The following is a 10,000-nucleotide window of genomic DNA, read 5'->3' on the forward strand; positions in this document are numbered from 1 at the left end:
CGTCACAACTCGGCGCGCTCGAAAAGCGCGCAGATTCGACGCTGGACTCTTCCCGGTTCACTCGCCGTTACTCAGGGAATCCCTGTTGGTTTCTTTTCCTCCGCTTAATAATATGCTTAAATTCAGCGGGTGCTCTCGCCTGAACTCAGGTCGTATGTGTCAAGCGGGCCGCTTCTTACACGGCCCGCTGGCATCGCAAGTCGTCGCCGCCGGCGCCGACCGAGCGCGTACCGTCGCCGCCTTGGCCCACGGTCGGTCTTGATCTCGTGACCGGACCGACCGACCTGGACCCGCCCCTCGAACGTAGTTGAACACGTCGAGGGGCGCCGGCGGTGTACGGGACACGCGGTCGCGCCGAGAAAGCTCGGCGACCGCTTCAACTTGGGGCGACGCCCGGCCGTCTTCGCAGAGGCCAGGCGACGGCCCTCGGGTGAGGACGAACGCGACCCTGAGGCAGACGCGGTCCCGGGATTGAACCGAGACCGCAATTCGCGTTCAGAAGGTCGACGTTCAATGTGTTCTGCAATTCACATTACTTCTCGCACTTGGCTGCGTCCTTCATCGACTCGCGAGCCGAGTGATCCACCGTTAAGAGTCGTCCTCGACGTTTCGCCCGGCGCCGAAGCGCGCGGACGTCACACTGTGGGATCGACCACAAAACCACCACCGACAACAACTGCACAAAAACACCAACAAACGGCGCCGAGCGACCGCCGGGCTGGGCCGGCGGCACATCGAGCGCGGTGCCCAGAAGCCACCATCGCACTCGGCTGCCTTGCTATGCCAACGTGTTACGCGTGTCGCACGGGGCGGAACCCCGATTGACGGCCGCCCTCTCGGCGGCACCCAAAGACAATTAAGTGCGCGGTCGGCCGGGGCCTACCACCACTTTCGGTAATGATCCTTCCGCAGGTTCACCTACGGAAACCTTGTTACGACTTTTACTTCCTCTAAATGATCAAGTTTGATCGTCTTCTCGACACGCCGACGCGGCCGTTGCCAGCCGCGACGGGGCCGATCCAAGGATCTCACTAAACCATTCAATCGGTAGTAGCGACGGGCGGTGTGTACAAAGGGCAGGGACGTAATCAACGCAAGTTGATGACTTGCGCTTACTGGGAATTCCTCGTTCAAGGGAAACAATTGCAAGTCCCTATCCCAATCACGAATGAGGTTCAACGGGTTACCCGGACCTTTCGGCCTAGGTTAGACACTCGCTGCTTCACTCAGTGTAGCGCGCGTGCGGCCCCGGACATCTAAGGGCATCACAGACCTGTTATTGCTCAATCTCGTGTGGCTAAACGCCACTAGTCCCTCTAAGAAGTTAGACGCCGACCGAGAAGGTCGCGTAACTATTTAGCATGCCAGAGTCTCGTTCGTTATCGGAATTAACCAGACAAATCGCTCCACCAACTAAGAACGGCCATGCACCACCACCCACAGAATCAAGAAAGAGCTCTCAATCTGTCAATCCTACCTGTGTCCGGGCCGGGTGAGTTTCCCCGTGTTGAGTCAAATTAAGCCGCAGGCTCCACTCCTGGTGGTGCCCTTCCGTCAATTCCTTTAAGTTTCAGCTTTGCAACCATACTTCCCCCGGAACCCAAAGACTTTGGTTTCCCGGAAGCTGCCGGAAAGGTCGTCATGGTAACGCCTCCCGATCGCTAGTTGGCATCGTTTATAGTCAGAACTAGGACGGTATCTGATCGTCTTCGAACCTCTGACTTTCGCTCTTGATTAAAGAAAACATTCTTGGCGAATGCTTTCGCAGTAGTTCGTCTTCCGCCGATCCAAGAATTTCACCTCTAACGGCAGAGTACGGACGCCCCCGTCTGTCCCTCTTAATCATTACCTCGTGCTCCGAAAACCAACAAAATAGAACCGAGGTCCTATTCCATTATTCCATGCAACACTATGCAGGCGAACAGCCTGCTTTGAACACTCTAATTTTTTCAAAGTAAACTTATCGGCCACCGCCGACACTCAGTCAAGAGCACCGACGGAGAACCGAAGGTGAGGCGAACGCAACCAGTGACACGCCTTGCGACGGACCGGCGGCGCTCGCCCAAAATCCAACTACGAGCTTTTCAACCGCAACAACTTTAGCATACACTGTTGGAGCTGGAATTACCGCGGCTGCTGGCACCAGACTTGCCCTCCAATGGATACTCGTTAAGAGTTTTAGGATGTACTCATTCCAATTACAGGGCCTCGTTAGAGTCCTGTATTGTTATTTTTCGTCACTACCTCCCCGTGTCGGGAATGGGTAATTTGCGCGCCTGCTGCCTTCCTTGGATGTGGTAGCCGTTTCTCAGGCTCCCTCTCCGGAATCGAACCCTGATTCCCCGTTACCCGTTATCACAAAGGTAGGCACGTAGCGTACCTTCGACAGTTGATAGGGCAGACACTTGAATGATACGTCGTCGGTGCAGAGACCGTACGATCCGCGTGGTTATCCAGAGTCATCAAACGTCACAGGACGAACCCGGTCGGTTTTGATCTGATAAAAGCGCGCCTCCCGAAGTCGGCGCTTAATGCATGTATTAGCTCTAGAATTACCACAGTTATCCACTTCGCTTACGAGACCAAATAAACCAAGACTGATTTAATGAGCCATTCGCAGTTTCGCTTTACGAGAACTCGTACTTGCACCTGCATGGCTTAATCTTTGAGACAAGCATATCACTACTGGCAGGATCAACCAGATAGCTGCGACAGCTGCGCTCGGCCCTTGCTGGGCCGCCCGGCGCGTGCTCGTCGCATTCGTTTAAGACCGAGGCAATCGCCTGCGGCCGTACTCAGCTTCGACAGTCGCTGGCCGCGACGTCCACGCTCTCGCCGGCAGTGCCAGGCGGAGCGATTTGCGTTTTTTCTTTGCTCGCCCTCTCTCGGGCTCGATCCATTCAGTTTCGCACAAACAAGAGCTCTGCCGGCCGCCTGCAGCGGTGCCTAAAACCCGGGCATAACAATGCGACCGTTCTGCTAGGCCGACAAGCGCTCAAGCCAGACGCTCGATCGAACGCCCCCTACATATTAGTCGAGACAACGGCTCGCTCATTAGCATCGCGTTTGTACTTTAACTTTTTTCGGCTCGGCTTCTTTCGACGCCGATGCCGGCGACGCAGCACTCTCTCGCCCGCCAGCCACCGAGAAAAGGGTGCGCTCCGACCGGCCCCGCACCGCTCTTTCTTGGCTCATTCGAAATTACTGTCTTTCGCTCTGACATGCCTTACCTAGGGTTAGGTTAGTATGCTTGCACGTTTGTACTTTAACTTTTTTTGGCTCGGCTTCTTTCGACGCCGATGCCGGCGACGCAGCACTCTCTCGCCCGCCAGCCACCGAGAAAAGGGTGCGCTCCGACCGGCCCCGCACCGCTCTTTCATGGCTCATTCGAAATTACTGTCTTTCGCTCTGACATGCCTTACCTAGGGTTAGGTTAGTATGCTTGCACGTTTGTACTTTAACTTTTTTTGGCTCGGCTTCTTTCGACGCCGATGCCGGCGACGCAGCACTTTCTCGCCCGCCAGCCACCGAGAAAAGGGTGCGCTCCGACCGGCCCCGCACCGCTCTTTCTTGGCTCATTCGAAATTACTGTCTTTCGCTCTGACATGCCTTACCTAGGGTTAGGTTAGTATGCTTGCACGTTTGTACTTTAACTTTTTTCGGCTCGGCTTCTTTCGACGCCGATGCCGGCGACGCAGCACTCTCTCGCCCGCCAGCCACCGAGAAAAGGGTGCGCTCCGACCGGCCCCGCACCGCTCTTTCTTGGCTCATTCGAAATTACTGTCTTTCGCTCTGACATGCCTTACCTAGGGTTAGGTTAGTATGCTTGCACGTTTGTACTTTAACTTTTTTCGGCTCGGCTTCTTTCGACGCCGATGCCGGCGACGCAGCACTCTCTCGCCCGCCAGCCACCGAGAAAAGGGTGCGCTCCGACCGGCCCCGCACCGCTCTTTCATGGCTCATTCGAGTTTACTGTCTTTCGCTCTGACATGCCTTACCTAGGGTTAGGTTAGTATGCTTGCACGTTTGTACTTTAACTTTTTTCGGCTCGGCTTCTTTCGACGCCGATGCCGGCGACGCAGCACTTTCTCGCCCGCCAGCCACCGAGAAAAGGGTGCGCTCCGACCGGCCCCGCACCGCTCTTTCTTGGCTCATTCGAAATTACTGTCTTTCGCTCTGACATGCCTTACCTAGGGTTAGGTTAGTATGCTTGCACGTTTGTACTTTAACTTTTTTCGGCTCGGCTTCTTTCGACGCCGATGCCGGCGACGCAGCACTCTCTCGCCCGCCAGCCACCGAGAAAAGGGTGCGCTCCGACCGGCCCCGCACCGCTCTTTCTTGGCTCATTCGAAATTACTGTCTTTCGCTCTGACATGCCTTACCTAGGGTTAGGTTAGTATGCTTGCACGTTTGTACTTTAACTTTTTTTGGCTCGGCTTCTTTCGACGCCGATGCCGGCGACGCAGCACTCTCTCGCCCGCCAGCCACCGAGAAAAGGGTGCGCTCCGACCGGCCCCGCACCGCTCTTTCATGGCTCATTCGAAATTACTGTCTTTCGCTCTGACATGCCTTACCTAGGGTTAGGTTAGTATGCTTGCACGTTTGTACTTTAACTTTTTTTGGCTCGGCTTCTTTCGACGCCGATGCCGGCGACGCAGCACTTTCTCGCCCGCCAGCCACCGAGAAAAGGGTGCGCTCCGACCGGCCCCGCACCGCTCTTTCTTGGCTCATTCGAAATTACTGTCTTTCGCTCTGACATGCCTTACCTAGGGTTAGGTTAGTATGCTTGCACGTTTGTACTTTAACTTTTTTCGGCTCGGCTTCTTTCGACGCCGATGCCGGCGACGCAGCACTCTCTCGCCCGCCAGCCACCGAGAAAAGGGTGCGCTCCGACCGGCCCCGCACCGCTCTTTCATGGCTCATTCGAAATTACTGTCTTCCGCTCTGACATGCCTTACCTAGGGTTAGGTTAGTATGCTTGCACGTTTGTACTTTAACTTTTTTTGGCTCGGCTTCTTTCGACGCCGATGCCGGCGACGCAGCACTTTCTCGCCCGCCAACCACCGAGAAAAGGGTGCGCTCCGACCGGCCCCGCACCGCTCTTTCTTGGCTCATTCGAAATTACTGTCTTTCGCTCTGACATGCCTTACCTAGGGTTAGGTTAGTATGCTTGCACGTTTGTACTTTAACTTTTTTCGGCTCGGCTTCTTTCGACGCCGATGCCGGCGACGCAGCACTCTCTCGCCCGCCAGCCACCGAGAAAAGGGTGCGCTCCGACCGGCCCCGCACCGCTCTTTCATGGCTCATTCGAAATTACTGTCTTCCGCTCTGACATGCCTTACCTAGGGTTAGGTTAGTATGCTTGCACGTTTGTACTTTAACTTTTTTTGGCTCGGCTTCTTTCGACGCCGATGCCGGCGACGCAGCACTTTCTCGCCCGCCAGCCACCGAGAAAAGGGTGCGCTCCGACCGGCCCCGCACCGCTCTTTCATGGCTCATTCGAAATTACTGTCTTTCGCTCTGACATGCCTTACCTAGGGTTAGGTTAGTATGCTTGCACGTTTGTACTTTAACTTTTTTTGGCTCGGCTTCTTTCGACGCCGATGCCGGCGACGCAGCACTTTCTCGCCCGCCAGCCACCGAGAAAAGGGTGCGCTCCGACCGGCCCCGCACCGCTCTTTCTTGGCTCATTCGAAATTACTGTCTTTCGCTCTGACATGCCTTACCTAGGGTTAGGTTAGTATGCTTGCACGTTTGTACTTTAACTTTTTTCGGCTCGGCTTCTTTCGACGCCGATGCCGGCGACGCAGCACTCTCTCGCCCGCCAGCCACCGAGAAAAGGGTGCGCTCCGACCGGCCCCGCACCGCTCTTTCATGGCTCATTCGAAATTACTGTCTTTCGCTCTGACATGCCTTACCTAGGGTTAGGTTAGTATGCTTGCACGTTTGTACTTTAACTTTTTTTGGCTCGGCTTCTTTCGACGCCGATGCCGGCGACGCAGCACTCTCTCGCCCACCAGCCACCGAGAAAAGGGTGCGCTCCGACCGGCCCCGCACCGCTCTTTCATGGCTCATTAGAGTTTACTGTCTTTCGCTCTGACATGCCTTACCTAGGGTTAGGTTAGTATGCTTGCACGTTTGTACTTTAACTTTTTTCGGCTCGGCTTCTTTCGACGCCGATGCCGGCGACGCAGCACTCTCTCGCCCGCCAGCCACCGAGAAAAGGGTGCGCTCCGACCGGCCCCGCACCGCTCTTTCTTGGCTCATTCGAAATTACTGTCTTTCGCTCTGACATGCCTTACCTAGGGTTAGGTTAGTATGCTTGCACGTTTGTACTTTAACTTTTTTCGGCTCGGCTTCTTTCGACGCCGATGCCGGCGACGCAGCACTCTCTCGCCCGCCAGCCACCGAGAAAAGGGTGCGCTCCGACCGGCCCCGCACCGCTCTTTCATGGCTCATTCGAGTTTACTGTCTTTCGCTCTGACATGCCTTACCTAGGGTTAGGTTAGTATGCTTGCACGTTTGTACTTTAACTTTTTTCGGCTCGGCTTCTTTCGACGCCGATGCCGGCGACGCAGCACTTTCTCGCCCGCCAGCCACCGAGAAAAGGGTGCGCTCCGACCGGCCCCGCACCGCTCTTTCTTGGCTCATTCGAAATTACTGTCTTTCGCTCTGACATGCCTTACCTAGGGTTAGGTTAGTATGCTTGCACGTTTGTACTTTAACTTTTTTCGGCTCGGCTTCTTTCGACGCCGATGCCGGCGACGCAGCACTTTCTCGCCCGCCAGCCACCGAGAAAAGGGTGCGCTCCGACCGGCCCCGCACCGCTCTTTCTTGGCTCATTCGAAATTACTGTCTTTCGCTCTGACATGCCTTACCTAGGGTTAGGTTAGTATGCTTGCACGTTTGTACTTTAACTTTTTTTGGCTCGGCTTCTTTCGACGCCGATGCCGGCGACGCAGCACTCTCTCGCCCACCAGCCACCGAGAAAAGGGTGCGCTCCGACCGGCCCCGCACCGCTCTTTCATGGCTCATTCGAGTTTACTGTCTTTCGCTCTGACATGCCTTACCTAGGGTTAGGTTAGTATGCTTGCACGTTTGTACTTTAACTTTTTTCGGCTCGGCTTCTTTCGACGCCGATGCCGGCGACGCAGCACTCTCTCGCCCGCCAGCCACCGAGAAAAGGGTGCGCTCCGACCGGCCCCGCACCGCTCTTTCATGGCTCATTCGAAATTACTGTCTTCCGCTCTGACATGCCTTACCTAGGGTTAGGTTAGTATGCTTGCACGTTTGTACTTTAACTTTTTTTGGCTCGGCTTCTTTCGACGCCGATGCCGGCGACGCAGCACTTTCTCGCCCGCCAGCCACCGAGAAAAGGGTGCGCTCCGACCGGCCCCGCACCGCTCTTTCTTGGCTCATTCGAAATTACTGTCTTTCGCTCTGACATGCCTTACCTAGGGTTAGGTTAGTATGCTTGCACGTTTGTACTTTAACTTTTTTTGGCTCGGCTTCTTTCGACGCCGATGCCGGCGACGCAGCACTCTCTCGCCCGCCAGCCACCGAGAAAAGGGTGCGCTCCGACCGGCCCCGCACCGCTCTTTCATGGCTCATTCGAAATTACTGTCTTTCGCTCTGACATGCCTTACCTAGGGTTAGGTTAGTATGCTTGCACGTTTGTACTTTAACTTTTTTTGGCTCGGCTTCTTTCGACGCCGATGCCGGCGACGCAGCACTTTCTCGCCCGCCAGCCACCGAGAAAAGGGTGCGCTCCGACCGGCCCCGCACCGCTCTTTCTTGGCTCATTCGAAATTACTGTCTTTCGCTCTGACATGCCTTACCTAGGGTTAGGTTAGTATGCTTGCACGTTTGTACTTTAACTTTTTTCGGCTCGGCTTCTTTCGACGCCGATGCCGGCGACGCAGCACTCTCTCGCCCGCCAGCCACCGAGAAAAGGGTGCGCTCCGACCGGCCCCGCACCGCTCTTTCATGGCTCATTCGAAATTACTGTCTTTCGCTCTGACATGCCTTACCTAGGGTTAGGTTAGTATGCTTGCACGTTTGTACTTTAACTTTTTTTGGCTCGGCTTCTTTCGACGCCGATGCCGGCGACGCAGCACTCTCTCGCCCACCAGCCACCGAGAAAAGGGTGCGCTCCGACCGGCCCCGCACCGCTCTTTCATGGCTCATTCGAGTTTACTGTCTTTCGCTCTGACATGCCTTACCTAGGGTTAGGTTAGTATGCTTGCACGTTTGTACTTTAACTTTTTTCGGCTCGGCTTCTTTCGACGCCGATGCCGGCGACGCAGCACTCTCTCGCCCGCCAGCCACCGAGAAAAGGGTGCGCTCCGACCGGCCCCGCACCGCTCTTTCTTGGCTCATTCGAAATTACTGTCTTTCGCTCTGACATGCCTTACCTAGGGTTAGGTTAGTATGCTTGCACGTTTGTACTTTAACTTTTTTCGGCTCGGCTTCTTTCGACGCCGATGCCGGCGACGCAGCACTCTCTCGCCCGCCAGCCACCGAGAAAAGGGTGCGCTCCGACCGGCCCCGCACCGCTCTTTCATGGCTCATTCGAGTTTACTGTCTTTCGCTCTGACATGCCTTACCTAGGGTTAGGTTAGTATGCTTGCACGTTTGTACTTTAACTTTTTTCGGCTCGGCTTCTTTCGACGCCGATGCCGGCGACGCAGCACTTTCTCGCCCGCCAGCCACCGAGAAAAGGGTGCGCTCCGACCGGCCCCGCACCGCTCTTTCTTGGCTCATTCGAAATTACTGTCTTTCGCTCTGACATGCCTTACCTAGGGTTAGGTTAGTATGCTTGCACGTTTGTACTTTAACTTTTTTTGGCTCGGCTTCTTTCGACGCCGATGCCGGCGACGCAGCACTCTCTCGCCCACCAGCCACCGAGAAAAGGGTGCGCTCCGACCGGCCCCGCACCGCTCTTTCATGGCTCATTCGAGTTTACTGTCTTTCGCTCTGACATGCCTTACCTAGGGTTAGGTTAGTATGCTTGCACGTTTGTACTTTAACTTTTTTCGGCTCGGCTTCTTTCGACGCCGATGCCGGCGACGCAGCACTCTCTCGCCCGCCAGCCACCGAGAAAAGGGTGCGCTCCGACCGGCCCCGCACCGCTCTTTCATGGCTCATTCGAAATTACTGTCTTCCGCTCTGACATGCCTTACCTAGGGTTAGGTTAGTATGCTTGCACGTTTGTACTTTAACTTTTTTTGGCTCGGCTTCTTTCGACGCCGATGCCGGCGACGCAGCACTTTCTCGCCCGCCAGCCACCGAGAAAAGGGTGCGCTCCGACCGGCCCCGCACCGCTCTTTCTTGGCTCATTCGAAATTACTGTCTTTCGCTCTGACATGCCTTACCTAGGGTTAGGTTAGTATGCTTGCACGTTTGTACTTTAACTTTTTTCGGCTCGGCTTCTTTCGACGCCGATGCCGGCGACGCAGCACTCTCTCGCCCGCCAGCCACCGAGAAAAGGGTGCGCTCCGACCGGCCCCGCACCGCTCTTTCATGGCTCATTCGAAATTACTGTCTTTCGCTCTGACATGCCTTACCTAGGGTTAGGTTAGTATGCTTGCACGTTTGTACTTTAACTTTTTTTGGCTCGGCTTCTTTCGACGCCGATGCCGGCGACGCAGCACTCTCTCGCCCACCAGCCACCGAGAAAAGGGTGCGCTCCGACCGGCCCCGCACCGCTCTTTCATGGCTCATTCGAGTTTACTGTCTTTCGCTCTGACATGCCTTACCTAGGGTTAGGTTAGTATGCTTGCACGTTTGTACTTTAACTTTTTTCGGCTCGGCTTCTTTCGACGCCGATGCCGGCGACGCAGCACTCTCTCGCCCGCCAGCCACCGAGAAAAGGGTGCGCTCCGACCGGCCCCGCACCGCTCTTTCATGGCTCATTCGAAATTACTGTCTTCCGCTCTGACATGCCTTACCTAGGGTTAGGTTAGTATGCTTGCACGTTTGTACTTTAACTTTTTTTGGC

At 55.5% G+C, this 10,000-nt stretch overlaps 2 non-coding genes and 1 pseudogene across 2 annotated transcripts; all 3 read right to left on the reverse strand.

The window, feature by feature from the left end:
- Nucleotides 1-153, reverse strand: part of LOC144419399 (large subunit ribosomal RNA) — a 3,695-nt pseudogene extending 3,542 nt beyond the window's left edge.
- Nucleotides 154-443: 290 nt separating this feature from the next.
- On the reverse strand, nucleotides 444-597 carry LOC144419438 (5.8S ribosomal RNA). The gene has a single exon (XR_013474059.1). It is a non-coding gene; the product is annotated as a 5.8S ribosomal RNA (ribosomal RNA).
- Nucleotides 598-895: 298 nt separating this feature from the next.
- On the reverse strand, nucleotides 896-2,705 carry LOC144419359 (small subunit ribosomal RNA). The gene has a single exon (XR_013474014.1). It is a non-coding gene; the product is annotated as a small subunit ribosomal RNA (ribosomal RNA).
- Between the last annotated feature and the right edge of the window lie 7,295 nt (nucleotides 2,706-10,000).

The sequence above is a fragment of the Styela clava genome, unplaced genomic scaffold, assembly GCF_964204865.1.
Source record: "Styela clava unplaced genomic scaffold, kaStyClav1.hap1.2 HAP1_SCAFFOLD_19, whole genome shotgun sequence".
NCBI classification, from domain to species: Eukaryota; Metazoa; Chordata; class Ascidiacea; order Stolidobranchia; family Styelidae; genus Styela; species Styela clava.